Here is a 5,183-nt window from a genome sequence, read left to right on the forward strand (position 1 = left end):
GCAATATTCACTGTGATTGAGGCTGAATGTTTCCCACTCTGCTTTCTGTGCTTGGTGCTCTGCAGTCTCTTCTCAGTGAAGCCAGCTGCAGGCTCCGGCTGGCGCTGTGCTGTGCCACCCAGTGGGGTGTTGGCAGTGGGCATGAACAACACTCGGAGGCTCTGCATGGGCACCGTGGTGGGCATGAGCAACACTCGGAGGCTCTGCATGGGCACCGTGGTGGGCATGAGCAACACTCGGAGGCTCTGGGCACCGTGGCAGTGGGCATGAGCAACACTCGGGAGGCTCTGCATGGGCACTGTGGTGGGCATGAACAACACTCGGAGGCTGTGGGCACCGTGGCAGTGGGCATGAACAACACTCGGAGGCTCTGCATGGGCACTGTGGTGGGCATGAACAACACTCGGAGGCTCTGGGCACTGTGGTGGGCATGAGCAACACTCGGAGGCTCTGGGCACCATGGCAGTGGGCATGAACAACACTCGGAGGCTCTGGGCACTGTGGTGGGCATGAACAACACTCGGAGGCTCTGGGCACTGTGGTGGGCATGAACAACACTCGGAGGCTCTGGGCACTGTGGTGGGCATGAGCAACACTCGGAGGCTCTGGGCACTGTGGTGGGCATGAACAACACTCGGAGGCTCTGGGCAACGTGGCAGTGGGCATGAGCAACACTCGGAGGCTCTGGGCACCGTGGCTTGGCCTCAGGCCTGACTACTCCTACAGTACGTCTCGCTGGGAACTGATGTGCACATTTCATACGAGTAATGTTTTCATAATTTTGGAAACTAGTTTAATATTCATACTGTCCAATCTTGTTTTTCATTTCAGATTTGTCTGGGTGTCCAATGACAGACATATTCCTGTGGTCTTTAAAGATATCATGTTCGCGTTTAACTACATAAACAGAGGTTCCATATTAGAGGTTCTTATAACAATAATGCAGCACACGTCATTCCTTCTTAGACTTTCACAGCTCAGTTCTCTGAGTCTGAGCCACTGACTCCATTCTCCTTCATGGTCAATATATTCTTGTCACTGTACTGTAGGCCCATGCATAATTAAACGTAGGAAACTTTTTGAAATAATTCAATACATCAGAGCTGTTCTTACTGGTTTGGTTTTTAATCCAAAGACAGCACATAATGAGGAGGGTACTGAAGGCCAGTGGGAAGGACAGACATGAGCATTTCACATGACCACAGGCAATCAAATAACTCTGAATATTAAAGTTAGCTACTGACAAAAAAAAACTCAAATTAGTTTTAAATGTTTGCATATCTGTTTAATTGTTGAATATTAAAAGTATTACTTAAACACTTGTCATGCTCTTGGGATTGGCTTCGCATCAGTTTTACTGTGCCCAGGAGTTTCAATATTATGTCTGTGCCTTGGCTGTATGGAAAGGCATGCGTTAATTTAATAAGTCGACATGTATTCTTCGGATGGGCAGAATGGAGGGGAAGTTTGTGTGGAGAAAGGCGTGAGCTGCTTAGGGGGGCCTGCATGAATTTTCAACTTTATGCCGGCTGCTTCCTCTCTCCTCCGCCTGCCTCCGGAAAGAATTAGCTTCACAAAATCACAGCAACATTTCTCTCAAAGCTTGGAGCTCGGTCATGACCAGGAAGAATGAAATTTGTGTTTGTGAGAAATGAGAATATGACTAAGAGTCACAGTCTTGCATGGCTATGTTGTGGCTTGTTTAAATATTCTGTGTTTTCCTATATTGATTATTAAACATTGTGTGTGGCTTAACAGGACGTAAGAGTAACAATCTTAGCATAGCTGGAAAACAGATGGACAACCAACACATGAGATGAATATTTATGAATTACCACCACTGTCCCCAGGACCTTGCTACGGTCCGCTAACATTATCTTCACAGCACAGCAATTTGGCACTGGAAGTCCTCCTACAGCAGAGCCAGCTAAATGGACCCCTGTACAGTAGGTAATTCCAAGAGTTGTCCCAGCTCTTTTGTACAAGTTCTAAAAATGGGGGATTGATTTAAAAAGGAAAATAAGCGTCTCACAATTATTCATTCTGGCAGCAGCACACAAAAGATTTTTCTTCTTTTTTTTCCAGTGGCACTTTCAAGCAATTATTCTTGCATTGAGAAGCACCTTGCCCAGCATTTACTTGCTTGTAACCCAGAATCAATGCTATTGGATTACAACAAACACTGATTTTGTTATGGTGCTCTAAATGTGGGTTCCATAAAAAAGAACCCATATTCATTTAATCAAGAGTGTTTTTTCCACTAAAACTCCCTTCTCTAATGGTTTCAGATCCAAATCATCTAAATGCATTGAGATAGAATATGGAAGTGGCACACACAAATAAATCTCACTATTTTTGGAGACATTAGAGATGAAAGTGAAGCAAATTAAATTGTATATTGCTGCGTTGGTTGGACTGAGAGCACATGCCCTTTTATGTGTCTGTGTGGAGGAGAATTGATCGTTCAGTAGCAAGGGAGGGGAAGGCATTCGTTAAATGTCTATTCGTCAAAAGTCATATTGATTAAGGAGTGAGTTCTGCCTATACCTATCTATACATCCACTGTTAAGTGCTAATGGCAGGGAGTGCACCCAGAACAGCAGCAGATGAAGACAGGTCTATGGTAGTATTAAAGTGGTGAGCGTGAGGTTTCGTCCTTACATTTGACCGGCTAGGATTTTAGTTAATGTTGTGTTCGCTGTGAAGTCAGTGAAGTAGTTGGGAGCACAGAGGTCATCTGTGTTGTGATCATGCGTAGGCTACGCGTGTATTGGCGGCCTTAATAATTGACCATACAGTACGTGTGTATTGGGGGCCTTAATGTGTTCAACTGTGAATAAGTGACCAGTATGGGAATGATGAGGCCTTCATAGGTCACACACACGTCAGAGTTTCAACTACTTTCAGTTCTAACATGCAAGCATTGAAGTTCTACACGGTTAAGAACTTCAACAGCATGATGACAGTCTTCCACAAAGAGGGGTAATAATTAAATGATAAATGTCTGACATTTCTGTCTGATTTTTTTTCCAAGTCACTGCTCGTCCCTGCCAACAGTGGGACGTATAGTGACGGACTCCAACCGTGTGACTGGTCTGAGTTTCAAAGCGATCCTGTGCCGATCAAAAGCCTGTACTGGATTTACAGTAGGGACACATACCACCCTCACGTCTTCAGCCTCGAGTTAACCTTCTGGCAGCCTTCAAATGCAGCCCAGGTCTTTGGACGAACACTGGAGGTGCACCTTTTATCCTATGGGGAATCAGCAACTCTTTGATGTTGACTTTGAAAACAGCCTCTATATCCTGGAGCGTTCTGGGGATCTACTGCTCACAGGGTGGGGAACAGACTGCTATGCTTACAATCCTCCACCAACATTTTAAAACCATGAGCTTAGACCTTTAAACAACTGCATTCTGCAGGTTTTAGAATAGAATAGAATAGAATATATACTTTTTTGATAGAATAGAATATATACTTTTATTATCATTATTATTATCTGGTTTTGCAGTTGTGTGTGCATGTTTGAGAGAGAGAATGAATATTTCAAGCTGAAATCTGATGATGGTGACCAATTTCCAAAGTAAAATATGGAGAAACGACTTCTTGATAGCAAGCGTAACAGCCTCTTGATGTGTTGAATGTCATTATTCAAAGAACTGTTGAAGCTAGCGGAGTTTAACTTGAGGGGCTGGTGATAGGAAAATCACATTGCGAGTGTAAAACATCTTATGACAAATGAAAGCTTTAAAAAATACCAAGACTAAAAACAGAACGTCTCAAAAGAGGAGAAAAAAACAACAAAACCATACTGAGCTGGAAACACATAAAAGGTTAGCGTTCGATTCTTCTCAATCTGGGACTTACGGTTTGTGTGTATCTGACATTTCATACTGCGGAGGGATTCCAGTGCTCTTTATGGGAGTGTTGTCATGACACATTCTCTCTGCGTCACTCAGGACAGTAGCCTAGTCAATGTGCCAAATGGGGCAAATCTGTCTGCCACATGATCACTGGCCTCTGGCTAACTTGTACATGATCACTGGCCTCTGGCTAACTTGTACATGATCACTGGCCTCTGGCTAACTTGTACATGATCACTGGCCTCTGGCTAACTTGTACATGATCACTGGCCTCTGGCTAACTTGTACATGATCATTGGCCTCTGGCTAACTTGTACATGATCATTGGCCTCTGGCTAACTTGTACATGATCACTGGCCTCTGGCTAACTTGTACATGATCACTGGCCTCTGGCTAACTTGTACATGATCACTGGCCTCTGGCTAACTTGTACATGATCACTGGCCTCTGGCTAACTTGTACATGATCACTGGCCTCTGGCTAACTTGTACATGATCACTGGCCTATGGCTAACTTGTACATTATCACTGGCCTCTGGCTAACTTGTACATGATCACTGGCCTCTGGCTAACTTGTACATGATCATTGGCCTCTGGCTAACTTGTACATGATCACTGGCCTCTGGCTAACTTGTACATGATCACTGGCCTCTGGCTAACTTGTACATGATCATTGGCCTCTGGCTAACTTGTACATGATCACTGGCCTCTGGCTAACTTGTACATGATCACTGGCCTCTGGCTAACTTGTACATGATCACTGGCCTCTGGCTAACTTGTACATGATCACTGGCCTCTGGCTAACTTGTACATGATCACTGGCCTCTGGCTAACTTGTACATTATCACTGGCCTCTGGCTAACTTGTACATTATCACTGGCCTCTGGCTAACTTGTACATGATCACTGGCCTCTGGCTAACTTGTACATTATCACTGGCCTCTGGCTAACTTGTGCCCTTCATAACACACTGCTGGGGCTGCCGCACTGTGAGAAGCCGTCTCTTGTGATTGTATGGGAGGAATAAAAAAGCACATAAAAAAATGTTCGACAACTTTTGCAAATCATTGTTTTTTATATATACATACACATGTGTATACACATATATATTAAAAATAAAAGTTAATTCCCTCCGTGGCATCTGTCATTATAATGGTACAGGAGGAAAGGCAGAGGGCTATAGTAACTCATTTCCATGTCACCATTTTCTTCTGGTGAATGCACCATCAGGATCTATTCTGGGGGGGTGGCAGGGCATATTCAGCAACTGGATCACTGCACAAGGGTAACCGAGCTGACCCCTGATTATGCCCAATTTATAG

The sequence above is a fragment of the Sardina pilchardus genome, chromosome 19 (assembly GCF_963854185.1).
Source record: "Sardina pilchardus chromosome 19, fSarPil1.1, whole genome shotgun sequence".
In the NCBI taxonomy this organism is placed as follows: Eukaryota; Metazoa; Chordata; class Actinopteri; order Clupeiformes; family Clupeidae; genus Sardina; species Sardina pilchardus.